Source organism: Lactuca virosa, chromosome 4 (genome assembly GCF_052849685.1).
Source record: "Lactuca virosa cultivar CGN04683 chromosome 4, Lactuca_virosa_CGN04683_v6, whole genome shotgun sequence".
NCBI lineage: Eukaryota > Viridiplantae > Streptophyta > Magnoliopsida > Asterales > Asteraceae > Lactuca > Lactuca virosa.
In genome coordinates this window covers 500,464,149-500,491,609 of record NC_136429.1, presented here as the reverse complement: position 1 = coordinate 500,491,609, position 27,461 = coordinate 500,464,149, and the positions used below count along the sequence as shown (strand labels likewise).

Sequence of the window (27,461 nt, the reverse complement as noted above, 5' to 3'; positions counted from 1 at the left end):
AAATGATAACGTTCCTATAACTTGGATTACGGCTGTGCATTTGGACCATCAGACCGGACCGTAATGAGAACTGTACCTAGACCAACAATGGTCTACTAGAAGAGGTTCGGTTATCGAATGTTAGTATTGTCCAAATCCGGTCTGGTTTTTTACCTGTTCCGGGTACAAAGTGGTTTGGACCAGAATTTTAAAAGGGTTAATATTTTGCGAATATTTTTTCCTTATCCAATAGATTTCGTTTCCAAACCCAATTCTCCTTCTCTACTATTCTCGATAAAAAATGACGTCGGTAACATGATCATGACTTCCAAAAAAATCGGCACAAAGGTTGGACTCGAGGGAATGTAGATGTGCTTCTTTCGTGCATGTTTCCAATTAACAATATGATAGTATGATGGGCTTCTTATATCATATGTAAGGCACTTTTGGAAAGCTGATGTGCTTCTTTTATGCATGTTTCCAACCAACAATATAGGGATTTGATTATCAACATGTTGTTATAGTTTTGGGAAGTAAGTTTGGTTAGGATTCAAAAAATAGTATTGTATGTAAATAAAGTTGTATTGGTCCAACGGGTACACGAACTAGAAAAACCCATCCCCGTACTGGGCTCCGGAACAGGTTAGTCTTCGTAGATCCAGTCCATGGTCCACCCACTTCTACGAAACCAGTCTGATCCGAACGATTTAGTTTAAATGCTCACTCCTAATTTGGATGATCATTTTAGTTAAACATCGCATAAGGAAATATAAAAGTTTAAGAAGGAATGACATGTGTATTGTAGATCACGTGTTATCTGATATGATGCGAAAAGTTTATCAAATCACTAACCTTAGTTAATGTAATTTAATCAAGTTTTAATTTGTCTACGGTTACTATACACAAGATTTAGTTAACAATACATCCTTCTTAATTTATAACAATCCACCACCAAGTTGGAAAGCTTCAATTCACTTAGATAGATAATGTCACAAAAATTATGTAACATATATTTTTAAGGCTAAAAAATTTCACTTTTGTTAATTAAATAAAAATAAATAAGATTTTAATGAATAACAACAACAACAATACTAATAAAAAATCATATTATTAGTAAGTATATAATTTTGAGGAGATAAAGTTAAATTTAACACATTTTGTAAATAGAGGTTAAATTTTACATAGTTGTGAAAGCTGAGTTTAACCAATAATTGACTCACTTAAGTGGGACTTATGACTAATAATTTCATAGAAATGGTGGGGAAGGACTAAATATGGAAATACTCAAATTCTATTTGCAACACTTATGAAATGGTGGCCATTTTGCAAGAATTAAAAGTTAAGTCGCCAGTTTAAAATAAGTAGAACTTGTAATAAGATTGTAATACCCGATTCAAGGTACTTTTCATTTTTGACCCTTAAGGTGCTTACGGTTTTTAGTCTACGTTTCAGGTACTCCCGGTTCGAAGGGGAAGAGCTCGGGATGATCGCATCGCACACACCATGACTTTTTCACCTATTTGACTCTGATGTGTTTTGGATGATTATGAATGCATTATGATTTCCCTTTGGTTTTACAAAAAACGTTTGGTTGATGTTTTATTCTATATGAAAACAAAAGTTTTTGGTTTTGAATTTTGGGACGTTACAAGTTGGTATCAAAGCCTTGGTTTAAGGGATTCATGCATACTCTCGGGTATGTTTGAACTCAAACTGAGGGTTTGGCAGATTTTTCATAAAAAGAAATGTTTTATAAAAAGGGTTTTTCTAATAAAAGAAAGGGGTGTGGTGCATGCAATCGACCGAGCTTAAGTAAGTTTTCCCAAAATAACCATACATGTTTTGTGTTATGCTTTGAATTGTGAATCGCATGCTAGATTATAGGGCTAAGGATCTGCTCATGATTTCATGATAGAACAACTAGGAGAGATGCCTTTATATGCCTAATATATGAGCTTGTAGACTTACATGCTAGTACTGATCAACAAGTGATAGGATGGCTTGTTTAGGTTATGCTTTCATCCTGATTACTCGATGCTCAAATGTTGCTTGCTTTGGGCTTTTAGGAGTTCTCATTAACATCAGCTAACTAGTAAGCGAATATGCTAAGTTACATATTACTGATACTAGATAATTTTATAAGGTTAGGTTTTAACTCTATTGCGCAACTCTTGTTTGAGTCCAACCGTTATAGTTTGAGACCTTTCATTCGAATAATTATCTGGTGTCGGTGGTATGTGTTGGGTTTTAGTATAATACAACATCCTATGGTGCACATACAACCCTAAATGCTTTGGATCTATGTTTTCTCTAATTATACATGCAATATTGTTTCCAAAGCATTAAGCCTACAACTAGCATACAATTGACACAAACAACATAAAATAATAGTTAGGAGTTTACCTCTTTATGTAGCTTGTAGAACTTGTTTTATTTGGCCTTTAAGAACTTAGCACCCCAAGTGTGATGCCTCAAACGGTTCACAACACACCTAGGACAAAGGAGAACTTGAGAGAGATGTTGCTAGCTCCAAAATCGGCTCTAATGAACTCCAAGAACTCTAGTCACCGATTTTGGGTGCTAAGGGAGTCCTTTTATAGTGTGGCAAAGTCTAGGGTTACATCTATGCAAACCCTAATGCCCATGACCTTTCATATTACTTAGGCTCCATGGGTTAAACCTCCATGGACTATCCATGGAGTACCATATTGGTTTAGCCCATCCTAAATAACATTTGGCCCACACTATAAGAATTATTGATTTACCAAATCAATCCCCATATATTTAATTAGTCTCTTTTGATCACATAATTACTTCCAAATTAATTCTTGATCAATACTAGTTAAATAATATGATTTCATATTAATATATTAGAACTTATAATATATTAATAAATCATAAGTAACCTCTTACTCAAGTATCCATCCTATCAAATTGTACTGGTGATATGAAACCCGAAATGGACCATGCTACTCTCGGGTCAAGTACATACCAATTATAGTTATGGGCTTAGACACCTAATCTAACAGTCTCCCACTTGGATAAGTCTAATAACTATTATTGCAAGTATGACTCGAAAATCCCGATTAGCAATCGTAGCTCTTAAAAGTCGCGGACGAACTCTGACCTAGTCAATGACGCGTCCATTAGATAAGGGATCATATATTCCTCCATTCTACAAGATATCATATGGACTGAGACATGGATTATAATCATTCTCTCTGTCCATCTGTTCTTTCTCGATTTCCAATTTATGACGACTGACTAATTGAACAAATCAAATCAGTCCAGGCTTGGCCAAGCGCTTAGGCTTGTCATCACTAAATCATCGAGGGGCCCACATATATCGCTTGTATCCCACTAAGGGTAAAAGGAACGGATAAACCTTGACTCAAATGCTTGCTTGTACTTACTCATCAAATCACACACAACAATACGTTTTATAACACCGAGTTACTAGTGCGTTTTCGTAGCATCAATATGCAATCGACTTGTATAGTACAACTCACATGTCTTGGTTTCAAGAATATAAGATATTATCGTCTCACAATCACTCGTGATAAAATCCATGAAGTGATTCAAATGAGCGTGGGTTGATTCAAATACTCAAATCTTATTACAGGAGTACTCATGAATACTGTAGCAAACTTGTGCTATGTCTAAACGCCTTTAGACAATCTACAAACCCATTCATAATAGTCTAACTTCAATACCTACTTCCAAAGTATGATCGACTGTGGATAGTTTGAATAACCTAGTTATTCGGGAAGTCAAAACATACAAAGTGAAAGACAATAATAATCGAATCCAATATGATCTCAAAACTTTTGAATATAAATAAAACACTTTTTACTGAGTCACCATATTGATTACACATTATTCATTGTATAATGTTTCGATTGATCAACTTAATACTTGAATTAAAACAATACTCATCCCATGCTCCAAGCATGCTGAGAGAACCCTTCTCTAAAACTACATCATATTACTCCAAAACATGCTACATGCATATTTATAAACAATATTTTACATTGATAGTTTAATTTCAAAAGACTGGATACAAACCAACTAAGTTTTAGTATATGACATAATTACCCAGGAAATTATAATTTTATACATACACGATTACTAAATACAAAAATAATGTTATTAACTATTCTAAATCTTCCAACAGTATGTATCTATACTGGATCCTTATTACTTGCAATAGTTAAAGACTGAGAGGGATAAGCGGTGACGCTTAGTGAGTTCAAAAATAGATACAATATAACGTTATGCCATATATATACCAATATGACAGAAGCGAAGAGGAACAAAGAACAACGAAGGCATATGTGAATCATGTGACAAGCTTTCCATATCAACAAATGATTTGATTCAAAGATATACAATCAGTGAGATACAACAATTTCAACTTGATATACATCAATAAGACTTCAGCCCAAGTGGCACAGAAAATAAACGATTTCGAAATTAACATTTTGGTAGAATTTACAGGCTTTCAACCCTATCTAGCATTCTGCCAGTGCCAAATTGATGCTTACTCATTCACTTCATGGTCAAAGGCTACATACCAATACCCAAGTGATGCTTAGTCGTTCACTTCGTGGTCAAAGGTATAGCTCATTATCATAATAAAACGGGAAAGCATATTGCACATATAACACATAACATATAATTGTTCCTATAATTTGAACTCACCGTGAAATAACCGAAGGTTAAAATAGTAATTTGGGCAGCACTTCGTTGCTAGAAAAAGGCTTTATTGTTGAAACCGGGCTTTGCGAGGGTCGGGTTTAGAAACCGAAAGACTCTTTTCTTGCGGACTTCTAGTGCCTCGGGATGTTCTTCGGGTGTTGGATATGATACCGGGGCTTCGGGGGGTTGTAAGGAGGTTTGTGGAGGTGAAAAGTGTGAAAAGTATGAGAAAGTGGGCTAAAACGGTGAAGGAACTGGGAAATCTCACACCCTTTATATAGGTGTGAGGGTTCGGACCGACGGGAAGAGAGAAGGACATGCGGCAGCTTCGCAGGAGAGGGGGAGGGCACGTGTCACCTTCGGATTGGACCGCGCCTTCGGATCACTCACCTACTTCGGACACGGGGCGGCTCGCAAGGAAAGGGCGATGTGGCTCGCTTCTGTCATGCCACGGACCAGACACGCGTCTCGCATGCGCAGGTGCTACGTGGCCGAACCCGGACCATGCAAATGCGAATTTTCTCGGTTTTTGTGCCCCGAACTTCAAAACTTCATAACTTTCGCATATGAGCTCCGTTTTTTACGTTCTTTATATGCACGCGTAGGCGAGATTATACTCTACAAGTTTTGTTTAGACTATGTTGACTAATTTTAATATTATTATTTTTAACAGACCGGGACAGGAAAATCTGTTAAAAATTCATAACTTCTTCATCCGACGTCCATTTTCTTCTGTCTTTTTACCGTTGTACTACTCTTGACGAGACCTTCGATTATCGTTTAGGTTGTGTCGGCTAAAAATCACTCGATCTTTATTTCGAGTTTTTAGTTGTATACTGCTATACTGAAACTCAGAAAAATCATAACTTCCTCATACGAAGTCATATTTTGACGTTCTTTTTATGAAAATTCTCGGTTTAACGAATACTACGACTTTCATTTAGATCACTAAAGCTAAAAAGTAGTTTGTTGAAAACTCATTTTCTACGCTAAATAGTGTTTTGCCGGTTTTGTCGCGGATCTTCGATTGGTCATAACTTCTTCGTTATATAACTCGGATTTCGATGAGGTTTTCGCCTAAATGTTTCTAACGAGATAATCTACAACTTTCAATAACATTATTTTTATTTATTTCCAACTTTATATTTTTGTTAATTTCAATATTTGACTTTTGATTGGAATCTCATAAGACTTCTAATACATTTCGAGTGATTCTAAACATAGTTTTACTTCAAATCTCGTAAAAACTATCTTGTTAGAACGCAACGCTCAAAAACGTATAATATTATTCATTTTAAGCTAATAATCTTTACAAAACACGATAATCGAACAAGGTTATTAACGTGTATGTTAAAAATACCTCCTCCTTTTGAGGATTTTGTCCCCGAAATTACAACGATTTAAACAAATGGGGATATTTCGCTCTTATCTAATTCTTATTTTCCCAAGTATAATTTGGGCCTCGATGGTGTTTCCACTTGACAAGAATCAACTCCACTTCCTTATTGCGTAGATTAGTCGTTCTTTCGTTTACGATCTATTCAGGTTCTTCTACATATCTTAATTTATTATCCAGTTTCACCTCAGATAACGGAACCGTTTCATCATATATGCTTAAACATTTACGCAGATAACTCACATGAAACACATCATGAATACCTTCCAAATCTTCAGGCAATTCCAAGCGGTATGCTTGTTTACCAATTCTCTGTATGATTTTGAAAGGACCAACAAATCTAGGACTTAGTTTTCCTTTATTCCCAAATCGCATAATGCATTTCCACGGGGATACCTTCAGCATTACAAAATCACCCACCTAGAATTCTATGAGTCGTCTTCTCTTTTCTGCATAGGACTTTTTTCGATCCTGGGCCGCTTTCATTCTTTCTCGTACAATTTGAATCTTGTCAGTGGTATCTTGAATCATTTCAGGGCCTCCAAGGATTTTATGTCCTACATCACGCCAACATAATGGAGTACGACATTTCCGACAATATAATGCTTCATATGGTGGCATTTTGATTGAAGCGTGGTAACTGTTATTATATGAAAATTCAAAAAGAGGTAAGTACTTGTCCCAGTTACCACCGAAATCCAAGACACATGCACGAAGCATATCTTCTACTGTTTGGATCGTTCTCTCCGTCTGACCATCTGTCTGCGGATGATAAGTTGTACTGAGAGAAACTCGAGATCCCAATTCACGTTGCATACTCGCCCAAAAATGAGAAGTGAAGCGAGTATCACGTTTGGAAATAATCTTTAGTGGCACACCGTGTCGTGCAAATAATTTCATCTAAGTATACTTGTGCATATTTCTCCATTGGAGCCATTTCACGCATGGCAAGAAAATGTGCGCTCTTAGTCAGACGGTCGACAATTACCCAAATGTTATCATTCTGTCTAGCAGTCTTTGGCAATTTGGTAATAAAATCCATTGACAGCTCTTCCCATTTCCACACATGAACACTGAGACTTTCTGGAATTCCGTAACGCTTTTGGTGCTCTATTTTGACTTGTAAGCATACTAAACATTCCTGTACGTATCTTCTAATGTCTTTCTTTAATCCAGGCCACCAATAATCAGCTTTTACATCATAGTACATTTTACTTGTACCAAGATGTATTGATAGCTTAGACTTATGAGCTTCATCTAAAATCTTCTGTCTTAATCCACCAATTTTTGGAATCCATATCCGATTCTTGAATACCTTCAATCCTCGTGGATCATCAAGTAAAACATCAGTATAATGTACGATTCCCTTCTTTCTTCATAGTTTCTGGCTTTAAGGCCTCTACTTGCCATTTCTCTAGTTCATCTAGAATAGTGAACTTTACTGTAGTGTGAGTAATACCATAACACACACTATTATGATAAACCTTTCTTCTAAGTGCATCGGCAACTACATTGGCCTTTCCAGGATGATACAAGATTTCGCAGTCATAGTCTTTGATCAGCTCCATGGCTCGTTGTTGTCTCATATTCAAATTTTGCTGACTGAATATATACTTGAGACTTTTGTGGTCAGTAAACAATTGGCATTTTGTACCAAAAAGATAATGCCTCCAAAGTTTTAGGGAAAATACTACTGCAGCGAGTTCGATGTCATGGGTGGGATAATTATTTTCATACTCTTTCAGTTGTCTTGAGGCATAGGCTATTACTCTACCACGCTGCATCAACATACAACCGAGTCCCAACCTTGAAGCATTGCTATATATGGAAAAATCATTATCACCTTCTGGGAGTGATAAGATCGGAGCATGAGTCAAAAGATCTTTTAAAGTTGAGAAAGCTTTTTCTTGGGCTTCACCCCATTCGAACTTTGTTTCCTTTCGTGTAAGACTTGTGAGAGGTACAACTATACGTGAAATTTTTTTAATGAATCTCCAGTAATATCCCGCGAGACCCAAGAAACTACGAATTTCAGAAGCATTACGGGGCGCTTCCCAGTTCTGAATGGCTTCAATTTTGGTAGAATCTACGAATATACCGTCACCAGAAATTACATGGTCGAGAAATTGAACTTGGCGAAGCCAAAATTCACATTTCAAGAATTTAGCATATAGTTTCTCCTTTCGAAGAAGTTCTAATATTTCACGAATATGAATGGCATGATCAAATTCAGACTTGGAATAAATTAGAATATCATCAATGAATACGATGACAGATTTATAGAGCATTGGGCGGCATACGCGATTCATCATATCCATGAATATAGCAAGAGCATTTGTTAGACCGAATGGCATGACAAGGAATTCATAATGCCCATATCGAGTACGAAAAGCAGTCTTCGGTACATCATGCTCGTGTACTTTCAAATGATGATAGCTAGATCTCAAATCAATCTTCAAGAAATAGCTAACACCCTGAAGTTGACCAAACAAATCGTCAATGCGAGGTAGCGGTACTTGTTCTTGATAGTTACCTTATTTAGCTCACAGTAATCAATACACATGTAAGTCCCAAATTTGCTTGACGTATCAATCAGATCCAATTGATGGTACGGAATCCCATTTAATTGGATGATGCAAGATCAAAATAGAGAACAAGGATAAGAAGAATAAGATGAATCTAATGTATTGATGATATGAATGAAGATCCTTACAAGAGATTCACACACTCTCTCTTATTCTCTCTAGTTTTTCTCTCTAGAACACACCTTGAGTTTCACACACTTAACCTCCTCTAATCGTACCCACTCAGACCTGCACTCCTCACCCTTACATCTATTTATATGGAACATGGGCCGTGAACAGGTTCACGGCCGTGAACCAGTTCACGACCGTAAACACCCACTTGGGTCGTGAACACACAACTGTAAACACATATTACATGACCGAAAACCCAATTGCCTAGAAAAGAAAAGTATAAACCATATTTTTGACCCAATAATCTCCCCATTGGTTTATAGCTTTCTTTTCTAATTGACCCAAACAACTCCCCCTAAAAAGTAGCTGGCTTTTCTTGTCAATCTTCATTTGGAGCTTGGCTTCAGCGTGAATCTTCAATTTCTTCACAGCTTCAAGAAGAACTTGATGAATCTTCAATACATGACTTCATCTTAAGCAGTTGGGCCTTTCTTCCAAATTTGACTATGAACGCACATTCGGTGAGGAGGCTTCTTGTAGAGATTCTTGAAATTTAGCGCTTTCAGCTTGAGAATCTTCAGAGAGAATGATAAAGAGAACTAATCTTCTGTATCACTTCAGCAGGTACAAGATAGCAGCAAATTGATTGAGGAGGCTTCAATGCAATCTGTCACATAATCTTCAAGTCAGCTTCACCTTGCTTCTGGGGTTGAAAGATTGAATGTTGAAAGAATAGTCTTCATTTCTTGTTCCTTCGAATCAGAATTCTTCGATGATCACGGATGAAGCCTTGGCTCAGAAAATCTCTATACAGTCTCCATGAGTCTCATCTACATCTGAATTCACTTTTCAAGACAAAAAAAAAACTAAAAGAAAACTTAGCACACAATATTTTTGGATTTTTTAATTTTCTGAAAAAATTAAAACAGAAATAACACTATTTTTGGATTTTTAATTTTCTGATTTTTGTTTGATTTTTGAATTTTTTTAATTCTCCCCCTAAATTTGTGCATAGAGGAAAACTATGGACAAATTTAACAAAAACAAAAATAATTGGGATGAAAGTTGTGAGACAGTCTTAACTTTGTTTATCCATACCTTCACCTTCATGAATAGATCTGGTCAATTGTTAGTATTGTGGTCCACTTAAACACGAAGAATACTGACAAAATTTTCTAAATAAACCATTTAGCTGACGACGACCATGGGTATTGTTGTCCACTTAAATTAAGCAACGAGATCTACAAACAACCTCTAAATGGTTCAATTTTAGTTGCACTAGAACGTGTTCCCCACTTCCCGATATACCCTGATTATCAAGAACTTCCAAAGAACTCCTTACTTTAGGTGAATAGACAATTATTAAGGAGGAAGTCAGATTTAGAAATAGGTGCATATGTTGTGTCTCGGGTCAGATCTCTTTCAATCATGCAGAAGGGACAACATATGGCAAACTAGGATAGAGGGATTGAGATGTAGAATAATGCATATACTGTATTCCAGGTCGGATCACTTCAATCACGCAGAGGAGACAACATATGGCTCACAAATAGAAAGAATTTATGTTGAGAGAAAAACTTGAGACACACTTGAACAAACGTTAGAACAAGTATAGTTACGGAATAGTTTATCTCAATGGATCTAAAAGCTCAACAATAATAATAAGTTAGAGTTAGATAATTAGAGAGTTAGGTGCTGAAATGTAAGGAAATATAAATGACAGCAGGTATCATATCAAGTATACACATAAGTTGATTCTTAACAAGGAATGCATTCAGACCAAGTTAGTAAGTGAGATCAAACTTAGTGATTAAGTCAAGAATGACTTGCTCCGAAGAGAGATAATATTAAGTTATATTCAAGTGAACTTTGAGAGTAAGAAGGAGATGAGAGTAATAACACAAGATATGAGATTCAAGATGCGTAGTGTTATCTGATATTGAATAAGAAAGATTGAGCTCTATATATAGAGACTCAAATATTACATTTGTTCTGATGGGTTTTGAGCATTCTAACACTTCCTAAGTGTACATGCAACCCTAATAACCTTAGATCTATGTTTGTCTAATAATCATGGAAAGTTGAATTCCAAGGTTATATTCCTATCTAGCATACATGGGGAACATTTTTAACTTGAATGAAAGATAGAATAACTTACCTTGTTGTTTATTATGATCCTTGAAACCTTGTGAGCCTAGCACCCCAAGTGTGATGCCTCAAATGCTTCACACAACACCAAATGCAAAGGAGTAAACTTTGAGAGAATCTTACACTTGCAAAATCGGCTCTAGCCCTCTTGTTTCTTAGTGTCGCCTATTTTGGTGGAGAATGGGTTTCTTATATAGTGTTGACACATCTAGGGTTACACCATGTAAACCCTAATGTGTCATGACTCTTCATTTCCATGACCCATGGGTTTGTAACTCCCATGGAGCATCCATGGAGCATCCTATGGGTGGAACCCAACTTGATAATCCATGGAGCCTCTTAGCCCACTATATAAGATATGGAAGATTTACATAATCAACCCATATATTTAATTAGTTATCTTTTGATCACTTAATTAATTCTAAATTAATTCTTGATCAAACTAATTAAATAATATTATTAATATATTAGAACTTATAATATATTAATAAACCATAAGTGTTATTTCTCTCATTTTAGTTTATCCAATTGCATGGTGCCATGCAACCCAAATGGACCATGCCGGGTCGGGTCAAGTACATACCAGAAATAGTTATGGACTTATACACCTTATCCAACAGTCACCCACTTGGATAAGTCTAATAACTATAACTGCAATACTTCAGGAACCGATCGGCAATCGCAGCTCTTTCAAGGTCTCTCGGAACTGAGAAGATGATGATACGCCATTTAAGATAAGTGATCATATAATCCTCTGTTCTAGATATCAGCCGGACAAATACATGGAACAATGTCTTACTTATTGTCCAGCAGTTTGTTTCCCGATTTCCGATTTGTTTGACAAAGAACTTAATTGAACACATCAACTTAGTTCTGACCGGGCCCGGTACATAGGTCAAAACAAAATCATCGAGGGGCCCAGATATCAGCTTCTAATCCAAGAAGGAACAGATAAACTTTGACTCATATGTTTGTTCTACCACTCATTGAATTATACACAAAAGCACGTTTTATAACATCGAGTTACCAATGCGTTTTCGTACAATCAATGCATAACCAACTCATAAGTAACAAATCATATATCTAGGTTTGAAGATTTATATGATATTACCGTCTCACGATCACTCGAGATAAATTCCATGAAGTGATTCCAGTGAGCGTGGGTTGAGTCCAATGCTTAGAACTTATGAGCACTCATGAGTGTTGTAGCCATGTCCAACAACTTAGACCTCTGCAACCAATCATGACAGTCTTGATTCATACCTACTTCCGACATATGACCAACTGTGGAGGTTCGAATAATATGATATACCAAACATAATTATTCTGGAAGTCAAAACATGCAAAAGAAATATAGTAAACGATCGACAAGAGATAGCAACACTTTACTCATAAATAAAACACCTTTTATTCATCATCTAATGTCAATTACACTTTACAAATTTCAAGGTTATCTAACTACTAAATCTAATATCATCCTTCAGCCCTATGCTCCGAGCATGCTGGAGATGCTTAACCCGAGTCAGTCCTTTCGTGAGGGGATCTGCTGGATTCTCATCCGATGATACCCTCTTTGCCACGAGGAGTCCTTCTTCTATTCGATGTCTGATGAAATGGTATTTTCTGTCGATGTGTCTGGATCTCCCGTGATCCCTTGGTTCCTTGGCTAAGGCAACTGCACTTTCACTATCACAGAAAATTTCCATTGGCTCTTTAATAGCTGGTACAACTCCAAGGTCTCCAATGAAGTTCTTCATCCATATCGCCTCCTTTGCTGCCTCGCTAGCTGCTATATACTCTGATTCGCAAGTTGAATCAGCCACTGTCTCTTGCTTGGAACTCTTCCAAGAAATTGCTCCTCCGTTTAACGTAAAGACCCAGCCTGACTGAGAGCGGAAATTATGCATATCAGTCTGAAAGCTAGCATCACTATACCCTACAACTCTCAAGTCTTCACTCCCACCGAGGGTAAGGACCCAGTCCTTAGTCCTCCGTAGGTACTTGAGGATATTCTTTACCGCAGTCCAGTGTGCCTTGCCAGGGTTCCCCTGATACCTACTAACCATGCTCAAAGAAAAGACTACATCAGGTCGAGTACACGTCATAGCATACATGATCGATCCTACAGCCGAAGCATAAGGTATTCGACTCATTTCTGCTATCTCAGCCTCAGTACTAGGGCTTTGTGTCTTACTCAATCTGGCGTTACTCTGGATGGGTAACTCTCATTTCTTGGAGTCCTGCATGCCGAATCTCTTCAGCACCTTATACAAGTAGGTACTCTGACTAAGTCCAATTAGTCTTTTACTCCGGTCTCTCAAGATCCTTATCCCTATAATATAGGCAGCTTCTCCTAGGTCCTTCATAGAGAAACACTTCCCAAGCCAGGACTTAACTTCCTGCAGAGTTGGGATGTCATTTCCTATGAGTAGTATGTCATCCACATACAATACCAAAAAACTAACTATACTCCCACTAGCCTTGACATATACACAAGATTCATCTTCACTCCTAGAAAAGCCAAATTCTTTGACTTTCTCATCAAATCAAAGATTCCATCTGCGAGGTGCTTGCTTTAACCCATAAATGGATTTCTCAAGCTTACACACTTTATTAGGGTACTCTGTATTGACAAAACCCTCTGGCTGACTCATGTAAACATCCTCAGCCAACTTTCCATTAAGGAAAGCGGTTTTGACATCCATTTGCCATATTTCATAGTCATGAAATGCAGCTATGGCTAACAGAACCCTAATAGACTTAATCTTGGCCACTGGAGAAAAGGTCTCATCATAGTCAACTCCCGAAATTTGTGAGAAACCCTTTGCAACCAGTCGTGCCTTATAAGTGTGTACATTACCATCCATGTCGTTCTTTTTCTTGAAGATCCATTTGCACCCTATAGTCTTACGACCTGGTACATTCTCAACCAAGTTCCAAACTTGATTGTCATACATGGACTGTATCTCGCTGTCCATTGCCTCTTTCCACTTGGCTGACTCAGGGCCTTCCATGGCTTCCGCGTAACTGTTAGGTTCATCCAGACCTATCAGTGTCCCATCACTGATAAGTGTATCACCTTCCGCAGTAATATGGAATCCATAGTAATGCTCAGGTGCATTCCTAACCCTTGTGGAACGCCTCAGAGGTACAGACTTGTCAATTGGCTCAACAGAAGTTTCCTCCTCAAGTTGAGTGCTAGGGTTTGAAGTTCCTTCACCACTTGACTCTTGAATTTCTTCAAGGTCAACTTGCCTCCCACTGTCTCCTTGGCTTATGAACTCTCTCTCTCGAAAGAAAGCCCTCCTAGCTACAAAGACCACATTCTCACTAGGTCTGTAGAAGAGGTAACCAAACGATTTCTGTGGGTAGCCGATGAAAATACACCTCTCACTTCGAGGTTCGAGCTTATCATGAGTCTCGCGTCTCACGAAAGCCTCGCAACCCCAAATCTTAATGTGGTCTTGTTTGGGTACTTTACTAGTCCACATCTCATGAGGAGTTTTGGCAACTTTCTTTGTGGGAACTAGATTAAGGATATGGGCGGCAGTCTCTAAGGCATACCCCCAAAATGAGATTGGTAGCGAAGCTCGACTCATCATGGAACGAACCATATCCAACAAGTTTCGATTACGCCTCCCAGCTACACCATTCAACTGCGGTGTCCTGGGAGGTGTCAATTGTGAGACAATCCCACATTCCCTAAGATAGTCGAGGAACTCTGAACTAAGATACTCACCACCTCGATCGGATCGAAGCATCTTAATGTTCCTGCCCAATTGATTCTCAACTTCCTGTTTAAACTCTTTAAACCTCTCAAAAGTCTCTGACTTATGCTTGATTAAGTAGACATATCCATATCTACTGTAATCATCAGTAAAAGTCAAATAATAACGATTAGCATCCCTTGTGGCATGTTTGAAGGGTCCACACACATCCGTGTGTATAAGATCCAACAAACCTTCACCCCTCTCACAAGAACCTGTGAAGGGTGACTTTGTCATTTTTCCAAGTAAGCATGATTCGCAACTATCATCTGACTTTAGGTCAAATGACTCCAAGACTCCATCCTTTTGGAGTTGGCCTATGTGTTTCTTGCTTATATGTCCAAGACGACAATGCCATAATGATGCTTTATCCAAGTTATTATTATTAACAGAATCAATACACAATACATTATTTCCTAAGTTATCAACCACAGATACAGTTTCATACACGCCATCACAAGGTAATGCTTTAAAATAAAGAACATTATTAAAGAAAGCATTAATCGAACCAACTTCATTATCAAATGAAAAGGTGAAACCTTGTTTATACAATGCATGAAAGGAAATAATATTTCTTGCCATTTCTGGCGAATAACAACACTTATTCAAATCTAAACTAAACCCACTACTTAGCAATAAAGTATAAACTCCAATCTTGGTGACAGGTAAAGCTTTCCTATTCCCCATGATTAAGTTTATTCTTCCATGCTCCACATTCTCACTTCTTCTTAGTCCCTGCAAATCAGAACATATATGAATACCACAACCAGTATCAAGGACCCAAGAGTTAGAATGGGGTGAGTTATTAGATAAGATAGTGTAAATACCTGCATGGTTGGGTTTAACTTTCCCATCCTTCACATCTTGCTGGTATTTTGGGCAGTTCCGCTTCCAATGTGACTTTTCATGGCAATAGAAGCATTCAGCCTCTTTAGGGTCAGAAGAAGGAGTGACAAAACCTTTCTTGGTTCCACTTGAAGAAGAGCCATCAAGGGTCCTAGCCTTGGTACCCTTCGAAGAACTCTTCCTCTTCTTCCCTCTACCTTTCCCGATTGCCAAAACCGGGGCGGAGTTTGGAGTAGGAGTGTTAACAACCGACTTACCCTTAAGACCTGTTTCTGCGGTCTTGAGGAGTCCCTGAAGTTTGCTGAGTGTGACCTCTTCCTTATTCATGTGATATGTCATGCGGAATTGATCATAGCACGATGGTAAGGAGTGCAAAATGATATCTATTGCAAGCTCCTCCGGGAAGTTCGCATTAAGCTTCAGCAACCGATCCACATACCTTTGCATTTTCTGCATGTGGCTCGTGACGGATTCCCTGTCCTTCATCATGGTTGTTATAATAGAGCATATGATTTCTACCTCTCTTGTCGTGCACTTTGATGGTATCTTTCCATCAGATCTTGGTGCATTTCAAAAGGGTAGAAGTCCTCATAGGACTTTTTGAGTTCCGATGTCATGGTGGCCAACATGATGCATGCCACTTTTGTAGCATCCCTTTCATGTGCCCGGAAGTCAGCGATCTCCTGGGGAGTTGCAGTGGTCTCATCAATCTCCTTAAGCTCCTTGTCAAGGACATATTCTTTGTCCTCGTAGCGGGTAATCATCCTCATGTTTCAGATCCATTCATTGAAGTTGGATCCATCAAAAGTGACTTTCCCACACAAGTTCATAAGGGTAAAGGAGCCATTAGGGTTAGAGCCAGAAGCAGCATTGTTTGAAGACATCTGAAAGAAGAGAACAAGATTAGTTTAGATATTAAGAGAGTCCTTAATAAAACACCCAAATGTAATATTAAGGCTAGGATCCAATCACAATATATTATAACTTAGAAGAGATATGCCGTAATCCAAGCTATAACATATTTGAAAGGTAGGTGAATGACGATTTACCGATTTCCACCATGAAAAACGAAATATAAATATTAGGTTTTTAATTGGTTCTTAGAAATTCCTAGATTCTTTTGAGATTCAATGAACTTTTCAAAGGCATGTTTCAATCTCGAGTGTGCCCTCCAAGTTTTGTGACTGGGATACCGAGGATCACAAAACGAGGTGTGAAGTAACCATGCAAATCACTTGGTACACTCAATGTTTATTACTCAATCGATGTGCCGGTTAACCACACGAGCTCCACCGACCTATAATAAACTTTAAGTCACCCTTTACCTACCTTGTTAAGTCCAAGTTAGTGTGCCGGTTAACCACACGAGCTCCACTAACGACTTAAACAAAGTGTAAAGTGTAATTTCATGGATTAGCACCTTATTCACATTTTCCTAAAGTAACTAAGATTGGGAATTTAATAAAAGCATTTAGTTACTTTATAATATTCATCATACTTTTAATGAGAATTTATAAGTCCTTGTCCTACCCGTTCGGCTAACGACCCTCCACCGATCAAGGAAGCGGTGGGTGAGAGTGGACACCCATTAAGTTGCCATTTTATAGGCAACAACCTTATACCCCCCTTATAGACCGGCTTCGTGAATGAGGCGTACTAGCGGTAAGACGACTTGACGTTATACATATATATATTAGTAACTTATAATATTATAAAGTATAAGGGTTGAATTTTAACTTTTAAAATTCTAAGGGTTGGAACTAAAGTTTTAATCAAGACTTTACATGTTCCAAAACTTGAGGGCAAGTTTTGTAAAGTTCCAAAACTTTTCATTTCTTATAACTTATGAATTAATTGAGTAATAAAAATGAAGACTCTTCATTTTTATAACTCTTGTGTTCTTTTAATGGCTTTAATAAAAGTGAGACTTTTGGTTTTCCATAACTTGAGGACAAGTTATGGACTCCATTAAAACACATTATGATCATGAATTAAACTACCATGAAGGTTACAAACAATTCCTATGATCATCTAATCTTCATAAGTTCAAGAACATGAATATGAACACTTTCAAGAATCAAAAAATTACACTTAAAAAAACTTGTAATTTTAATAATTGCCATTGTAAATGGATTAGCATAAACATTACACCATCTAAAACAAGCTTTAAAACATCAAAATAGTTTAGGGTAATGTTTCTAGTCCATTTCCAGCAACAAATGTGCAAACTTTCATACGAGCAGAAAACAGAAAAATGATTTTTTTTCAAGCTGTTTGCACACAAAAAAAAACAACAAACAAACCTAGGCTCTGATACCACTGATGGGTTTTGAGCATTCTAACACTTCCTAAGTGTACATGCAACCCTAATAACCTTGGATCTATGTTTGTCTAATAATCATGGAAAGTTGAATTCCAAGGTTATATTCCTATCTAGCATACATGGGGAACATTTTTAACTTGAATGAAAGATAGAATAACTTACCTTGTTGTTGATTATGATCCTTGAAACCTTGTGAGTCTAGCACCCCAAGTGTGATGCCTCAAATGCTTCACACAACACCAAATGCAAAGGAGTAAACTTTGAGAGAATCTTACACTTGCAAAATCGGCTCTAGCCCTCTTGTTTCTTAGTGTCGCCTATTTTGGTGGAGAATGGGTTTCTTATATAGTGTTGACACATCTAGGGTTACACCATGTAAACCCTAATGTGTCATGACTCTTCATTTCCATGACCCATGGGCTTGTAACTCCCATGGAGCATCCTATGGGTGGAACCCAACTTGATAATCCATGGAGCCTCTTAGCCCACTATATAAGATATGGAAGATTTACATAATCTACCCATATATTTAATTAGTTATCTTTTGATCACTTAATTAATTCTTGATCAAACTAAATAAATAATATTATTAATATATTAGAACTTATAATATATTAATAAACCATAAGTGTTATTTCTGTCATTTTAGTTTATCCAATTGCATGGTGCCATGCAACCCAAATGGACCATGCCGGGTCGGGTCAAGTACATACCAGAAATAGTTATGGACTTATACACCTTATCCAACATGTTCAACTATCTAAGCGAAGCCATGCAAGGCATACTGGACAAAAGAGAGTATTCTAACAAAAGTAGATAAAGAGTTAAACTAAGAAAGCTAGATAGTGAACTGCAGATGATGATGACTTCGGATGGGGTTGCTAAACAGAGTCGACTGCAGATCTTGGAAGGCTGCGGTAGACCAAGTTTAAGAGGGTCACTTTTATGATTCAACAATTTCCCCCTAAGTGACCTCTTCAACTTTTCTTCAGTTATCGAGTTTTAAGAACTTGATGAGAATCCACCAAAACTTTCTGATATTCTCTAACCAGGTGATTCTTCTTAAATTTCGAACATGACTTCGTTAGTTGTGTGTTTTGAATTTTGAACTGCGGTTCGACAAACTTCAAGTTGCTTCCTTGTGAGACGATTCATGGCAGTCGTAGGAATGAAATATTTGGTTTCATTGACCTTTCGTTTTAAAATGACTCCAAGATCTGGGAAATTTGTTGCACCCAGAGATCTTTCTTGATAACCTTCAGTAAGCATCGGTGCAGGGTCAAGTGGTGGTAGATCGAACTTTTTGGCAAGGGCAGGGTGAATGTCTGCATCAATCTTTGCGAAGTCACAGACAGTTTTCCTTAGAAATGTGCTTGCCCTCTCAAATGCTATCTTCATCTTTGGATACTTTTCAGTTTTGTTTTAGAACACCTTTGCTATCAGGAAGACTTCTTCTGGATTCATGCATGGGAAGTCAGCTTGGGTGCGGACGTAGTCCTGATTCCTTCTTGTAAGAGTATACTGGATAAAGTCAGCTTTCATGAATTTCCGGGGCTTAAAGTTCTTGACTGCGGATGATCTATCATTAGACCAGATTTTCTCTATTGAAGAAGCATGTTTAGCATGGAATCGATTGAGTCTTTCGAATTCCATGGGCAGTCTCTTGTGATCAGGTAAGCTGCGGTCAAACTGCTCAAATACAGTGAAGTATTTTGCATTGGAGGAGATTGGAACATCCTAGTAACCATCAGATGGGGGTTCAACAAAAGTAAGATAGGGTTTATAGTCATCATCCAGAAATCTTCGGTGGGGATTGATCCAAGAATTGACTAAGGATTCATCCATGGTGATGTCGAATCAGTTTTCTCTCCAGATTAGCTCAGCAAATTTGGCTGCTTTCCAGTCGGCTTTCTTCTGTTTCGTTGCGGGAAAATCATTGGAATGTTTGGATGACATTTTGGATGCTAAGTTCTTGAAGTGGGGAAGATTCTACGGTCGCTCAGGAGAAGGATTAGATTCTTGAATGATTTCCTGTTGCAGTGGTGACTGATGTTGCGGTGGTGTCTGATGGCTTGGATTCTTGTGAGGAGATGGTTGCGGTGAAGGAACTTTTTCATTTATGACAGGGGAGTTCCTATGTTGGTGAGAGATGTTGTCTGAATGATGGTCTTCATCACTTCCCCCTCTTGAGGAATGCACAGCCGGGGATTCCTCAAGCCATTGCTTAAGACCATCGACTTTAGCACACACATCCTGGAATTGAGCTTTGAGTGCCTCAGCCAGTTGCTGATTGTTTGGAATGGCGGTGTTGAAGAGTAGTCGATGAATCTCCTTGGTAAGTTGAAGAATCTCAGGACCATGAAAGTTGGAAGATAGAGAGCGTCGAAGGCTGTTGATGGTAGATTGAAGGACCGAGATGGTGGACTCATAGGCAGTATGAGTTTCATCTATCAGCTTCTTCGAATGAGTTGACTGATCCGCAATGGCTGTTTGAAGATCTGCCTTTATTGCGGATACCTCAGAGATGAGGCGCTCTGCAGTAGCCATAAACTGCTGATGGGCAGCCTTACGACTTGTATCCAGAGGTCGAATTCCCATTTCAACTTTCAGAGAAATTCGCTCAGCAGCTAGTCGTTCACGAGTTTCAAGTCGTTCGATCCTTTCAATAAGGGACTGCGGTCCTGGTATGTCTTCAGGTTGCGGTTGAGTGGGCTTAACTGTAGCAAGAATCTGATCTACTTTGGCTTGTAGACTCAGAAATTCTTTTCTGGACACAGCAATCTTCCTTTTCTTCTTTTTCTCTTTAGGCTTGGAGGTTGAGTGTTGAGAGCCACTCGAAGCTTCTTCCTCATCAAAAATCATTAAGTCGTCATCAGAAGGGGTAGGCTGAATTACCTCATTGATATCAAAGTCATCGAACCCGAATGTAGGTGCGGAGCTAACTTCGATTGTGGTTCCATCATCTTGAGAATCTCTAACATTTGGTGTTGGAGGGAGTTTTGATGAACCTTCACCACCAAGAGTGGTCTGAGCGTTGCGGACCGTCTCAGCCACTGTGGACATCCACTCCTGTACTTTCAGAATTGTGGTTACGGTGTTGGCGTTGTTAATGGCGTATGCCCAATACTTTGCCACTGATTGAATCTCTTGTTGTTTTTGTTGAAGCTGCATGGCATGTCGATCCTTTCTCGCTTGAAATGCCCTACGGAAAACGGCATATTTCTTTGCTTCAGCTTCATTGGTTGGCTTGTATGTACTCCATGAATCATTAAGATCAATTCCGTCAATTCCTTGAAAACGCACCGAGGTGTCCCTCGGGTCCACGGATACTTGCACAATTGTGCTCACCGTGCCTAAACCACCTGGAAAAGATGTAAGCAGAGTAGGATTTCCTGAGCTTCCTTGGTCTCAGTTCTTGCAAGGGCGGAAGAATTGCCCTGCAGTTGGGAAAGTGTTTAAAGTGTGTGGGTTACTGACAAAAGGATGGAGTTCAACTCCTCAAATGAAAAGAAATGTAGACGGGAAGCCCTGGAGACCTTAGGCGAGAACCAGTTCCATCCCCTTGGGAGTGAGCTGGGGGTGAGTCTCCACGATTAGCTGAAACAGACACACTTTCTGTGTCTGAGTAGAATTCGATGGTTGAATTGAATGGGTCTGCGGCCACCCCAAGGACTACCGGAGCCTTTTGAGAGGCTGCAGCATCAGTCCGGTCACGCATTTGGTCAGTGTATTTGGTTTTTCTTTTCTTGAGGATAGTAATGGGTTGTGCGTCATCATCAGAATCACTCATAAGTTCCATGGAGGGAGAGTGAGATTGATTGTCATTTGATTTGTCATCTGAAAGCACAATTTGTTTGAGTTTCCTTTTCTTGTATGGTTCAGTGTTCTTGGGAGCATCTTTCTTCTTTGGGGTTCCATGTTTCTTGGTGATGTTGTGGGGGCCTTGGTTGGCTGAGGCTACCTTCTTGAGCCTTTTTGATAAAGGTAAGTTGGATAGAGTGGTGGAAGATGGAGCTGCGGTACTACCAAGATTGATGGGTGCGGATGAGGCTTGTCTGTTCTGACTAGGTAGAGGCGGGGTAGGAAGGTATGGGTCAATACCTTCTGTAGCCTCTATGTGATCTGTGACATCAATGGTTTCAAGTCCAAGTGTAGACAATATGAGGACTGGTAGCCGTCTAATGGGTCCAAAAATAGATTGATCTTTAGAAGGGTTGTACCTTTTTAGATCTCTGGTGATGAAGAGGTTGACATCGTTGCCCATGCTCAGTTCTGCATCAGCATGAAGATCTGAGATGCATAGAGACTAGAATCTTGCAAAGGTGAGCTCGGTAGGATTTTCTCTTGGACTTTCCTTGGGGATGTACTGCAAGAAGTCATCCCACAGGATCTGACCGTAGTTGACATCGTGGCCAGTAAAAATACTCCATACTAAATCTAACAGCTTGAGGCCCATGTTATCAGTGCCTCCGGTTCTTCCGGACAAACTGCGGATCACGAAATGGCAAATGAACTGCCATACCGCAGGCAACTGATTCTTCTTGAATTCGCCTATGCCTTTCAGCTTCTTTTGGTAACCTATCTGGTAAAGTGCAGATAGAATGTCGGCCATGCTTGGGGTGAAGAACTTTTTTAAAGGATGAACTAACAGATTGATGGCGTTGCGAAATTTCTCTTTGGTCAGAATAACCAAAGAATCATTCACCAGATTCAGATACACCTCTTGAAGGTTATTGAGAGGGCGATATGCAGAGAAAGCACATTTGAAGAGTGTGGATAGCGGTACCACATTTATGAAGGTGTCAAAAGGACCAAATAATGGATGATTTGACAGGAACTTGATCATCAACTTGATTGGAGCATTGTAAGAAGAATGCTCATCGAACACTGCCCTAAAATTGCTTGAAGCAATCGTTGGCGTTTGGTTCCTTGAAGCAGAGTTTGAACCAGTTGGGTGACCAGAGGCAGATGCCTTGGAATGTTTCTTTGAGATACCCGATTTCACCATTTTTATAAAAAGTTTGAAGAACTTGCAGGAAAACAGGGTGCAAGAAGATGAAGGAGATGAAGTTCGTCTTGAGAGTTTTCAGAAAGCGTAAAGCTTTCTTGGGGAAGAAAAAGAGGGTTTTATAGTGGTGGATTTGAAACTTTATTGATTTTACCCTAAGTGGAACCGGATAAAAAAAACGTTTGGTTTGTTTATTTAGATTAGGAGAAGTAATCTCAGCTACAGATGAGTTAATTAAAAGATTTATTTTATTTTTTGAAAATTTTCCAAAAGAGGTTGCATTTAATGAAATGTCAGTCCCTATAACCTCACGTCTGAAGAACGTGTGGTGAGGGGTTAATCCGTTGTATAAAGGAGGAAGATGTAACGGATTTGACGTTTTGGGGGTAATAGGAAGAGACAGTTTAATGAAAAAGATTTTTTTTTTTGAAAAGTAGAACTGAGACAGTGATATGCTACACAAAGAATGTTTTTTTAGAATGTTTTTCTTATTTAATGAAGTATCATTAAATAGCACACAACGTTTCAAGAATTTATGAAGTAGTTGAGAAATTAATCAATGTGATTGCGGATTGAGACTTTATTGCGGATGGATGGTTAGATGACTGCAGTAGAAGAACTGAGGAGAGCACTTGAACAAAATTAGTAACAACTAACAATAAGGTCCATTGAAAGATAGATATGATATATAGTTGCGGTAGATGAGATATACTGCGGTACATAGAATATACTGTGGTGCATAGGATATACCAAAACTATCTATCATAAATAAATTCAATTAGGACCGCAACAGAGACCAAGGATGGTCTGCGGTACCTATTAATTCAAAAAGAATTGTGGGTCCGGATTCATAATTCCTAACATTTGTAAGAAACTATTGAGTTTTGTAGAGTCAAGTGCCTTTGTGAATACATCAGCAATCTCTTCATGAGTATGGACAAAAATTAGTTCAATGTTACCTTTCAGGATGTGGTCTTTGATGAAGTGATACCGTAGTTCAATATGTTTTGTCTTAGAGTAATGAATAGGATTGTGGGAAATCGCTATAGCACTCTCGGAGTCACAATAAATTGGTATCTGCAGCATTTTGTATCCGTAGTTCATAAGTTGTGTTTTCATCCACAAGACTTGTGAACAACAGCTGGCTGCAGCCACATATTCAGCTTCTGCGGTAGACAGTGATACACAACTTTGTTTTCTTGATGACCAGCTGACGAGTCTTCCACCCAGAAATTAACATCCACCGGAGGTGCTTTTTCGATCTAGTCTGCATCCGGCATGATCTGCATCAGTGAATGCTTGTAGGCTGAAGTCATTTCCTGCGGGGTACCGTAAACCAAGAGTCTTGCTGCCCTTTAAGTATCTTAGAATCTGCTTGGCTGCGGTCATGTGTGACATTTTTGGATCAGCCTGGTACCTTGCGCATACATCTGTTGCAAAGACAATGTCTGGTCAGCTTGCGGTGAGGTACATCAATGAGCCAATTATACCTCTATAAGTCTTGTGATCCACTGATTCGCCGGAAGGATCAGCATATATCTTATATCTGAAGGCCATAGGGACCTTGGCCGAAGAACAGTTGTCCATTAAGTATTTCTTTATTAGTTCAGTGGTGTCACTACAAGAAAAAGGGGTATCAGAGACTGACATAATCAGTCTCCGATGATCAATAATCAGTCTTTGATGAGAATCAGGGACTGATTTAGCTAGTCCCCAACTAGTCCCCGAAACCTAGTCCTAGATAGTTGATTTTTTACATATTCGGGACTAAAAATCAGTCCCTAATACATCAAAGTATCAAAGACAGAAAATCAGTCTTTGATAATATCTTATTCAATCTCTAAATTGTTTTCTTCAAATCTCCGATTTGATGTGATATCAGTCCCTAATACTATCTTTTAGGAACTGAATATCAATCATTGTTAATATATCATTCAGTCTGCAATATGTTTACTCGAAATCTCTATTTTATATTGTATCAGTCCCAGGTACTATCTTTCAATGACTAAATATTAGTCTCTAAAAATCTATTGTTCAATCTCCAATATTTTTCTTTTAATGCCCCACTTATATCATATTAGTCCGTAATACCATCATTTTGGGACTAAATATCAATCTTCTAAACTATCTAATTTAGTCTCAAATATTATTTTTCAATGACTGATTCAGATACAATATTATTCAATCCAATATGATTTTTTTGATACAATATCATTCGATCCCTAACATGACTTTCTAGCAACTAGATATTAGTCCTTGACTACTTTATATCTAACTATTTTCTTGAACAATTTTCCAACAAAATCAACACTACAGAAATACAATAAATCATTCAATATACAAAATTCTTTCTTAATAACAATATGACATCATATGGTATGATTCTACTTTGTTCAAAACATCAATCAAGTCATTAAATTCTTCTCTTATGTTCATTTCTTCTAGTAATTGGTCCATCTATTCCATCACCAATTAAACATCCATCGGTCCTCATAATCTGTTTTTTAAAGAAAAAATCAACAACGGCGCCAGAAAGTACATGTAATACATACATAAACAATCATTGTTAACATTGTAAAAGAACATTTAAAAAAATCCAATTTAATATTCAAAGTCAAAGGAGAATAATTTACTAAAGAACATATTGTATTTGAAACAAGGCTTACTTGAAAATTCATGTATACATAGAATTAAGTTGCAAAATGTGATGCCCGGAAGACAGTAATTAATATGAGGTGCCAATGTGCTATCATAATACTTTTCTTCACCAAGAACTGCAATAAAAAGAAAATTGACTTATTAAAATATGCTAATAACTCAATATAAAAAGTTACATATATTTTTTTCAAATGTAAATGAACTTACAATGTTTGTAACATTTGTTTCAGACACATAACCGTCCTTGTAAAGCATGTTCATGTCATCAACATTCACATTGTGCCCTTCTATCCGCATCAACTTAATAAGTTCTTAATCTGAACCACTGATAGGGTGTTTTCCACAAATTAAAAAAAAAGAGAAAATCACACTAATAGATGGTTACTAACATATAGTATTTTGAGTTCCTAAATGTCTGCTGGAACCATAAAAGACCAGGACTTTACTAATAATGTTGTAATCAAATTTGCAATATAATTTCTTATGAACTAGGTAAGAAGATAACGAACTTTGTTTTTACTTAGCAGGGACAAAGCCTCGGAGAAAACATAGAGGACACGACGTGAGTTATGAGAGTTAAGAGTAGTTTCGTAAATGTGCAAACCTTTTAACAGTCATCCACTTATTTTCTCTTTGGTTCCTCCCAGTTTGGGAGGGAAGTTTGGAGAGATAATTACCACCAATCTTCTTTCCTCTTCTCTCCATAAAAAAAGTAAGAAACGTGTTTCACCTCTTTCTTCCAACTTTGTTTCTCTTACCTAGTCAAAATGGACTCGTGAACACAATAGTGTAAGTGCCCGTTCTCCATAGAAACTTGTAAGGAAAAGCATCAGTTACCATGTGTCGTTACAACAAAAAGAAAAGTTTATATAAGATGCTCACTTTCGATTTTTCATGCATAACTTAACTAGTTAGATAAATCAAGAATGTCAATTACAGAGTTTGGAGAACATCAATGAATATTCAATTTAAACATATGAGAGAATCCTGTTTAGCAAGTGATGGCCACTATATTTCACGTGGCTACAGAAAGAAACATGCATCCATACCTCATATAATCACATAGCATAGTACCTGGCCAAATGTTTGCTTGCAGGTCATGAGACTGTCCAGAAACATCATTGCAATTGCATAAACTAATTTTCACACACACACATGAAAAGATCCAGATGAGGAGATATCGATGAACAGAAGAACTAGGGCTAAACCGATTCACGCATACGCATATATAGATACAGATGTAGAGACACTGATTACGAATGATACATACACAAACACAAACATATTATATATGAAATTGGATGTTTATTACAAATAAAACAAGAACCTAAACCGATTCAAGGCGTCGATTCCCATGGCCAACGAACAAACACCACAACGGACAAAAGAACTAGGTTCGGGATATTTGATCCACATCGGATATGATGAACAGAAGAACAGATTATAGCAACCACGGTAAACGTCGATTGTGGAGGCGTCATTTGGGAGGTTACGATTTGAGATTGGAGTGGGTGGCGGACTAGCAGTATTTTGTTCACCAATCAATTTGGGGGGAAAGGAAAAACGGAGAAGGGGGAAAGAATTTAGTGGAGTTAAAAATTTTGGGGGAGTCCAAAAAACTAAAACATTTCTTTTGTTATTTTACTTATTTTTAAGATTTAAATTTTTATAATTCTTTGATATATAATTTTTCATTGGTTAAAACCAAATTGATAGTTGTTAGAAATCACAAGGAAATTGTTAGCAGTTAATTATTCGTGGTAGGAACTATTCGCAAAACAATTCTTATTCATGACTGATTCATTAGTCTCTAATATATTGACTAAATAATTAGTTTTAGATACTAACATTCGGTCAATTATAAGTGTTCATTCAAATGTCAAATATTGCATGTCTACTAAGGACTAAAATTCAAACTTTAAAAAGTTTCTCACTGAAATGA

At 37.8% G+C, this 27,461-nt stretch overlaps 1 long non-coding RNA gene across 2 annotated transcripts; it reads right to left on the bottom strand.

Moving 5' to 3' along the window:
- Nucleotides 1–25,057: 25,057 nt before the first annotated feature.
- LOC145169413 (uncharacterized) lies at nucleotides 25,058–27,086 on the bottom strand. Of its 2 annotated transcripts, XR_013742474.1 has the most exons (5): nucleotides 26,594–27,086; nucleotides 26,124–26,277; nucleotides 25,727–25,844; nucleotides 25,528–25,635; nucleotides 25,060–25,358 (listed from the first exon to the last, which is right to left on the bottom strand). It is a non-coding gene; the product is annotated as an uncharacterized LOC145169413 (long non-coding RNA). The 2 variants fall into 2 exon arrangements; XR_013742473.1 differs by having other exon boundaries at nucleotides 25,058–25,358; nucleotides 26,124–27,086.
- Nucleotides 27,087–27,461: the final 375 nt, after the last annotated feature.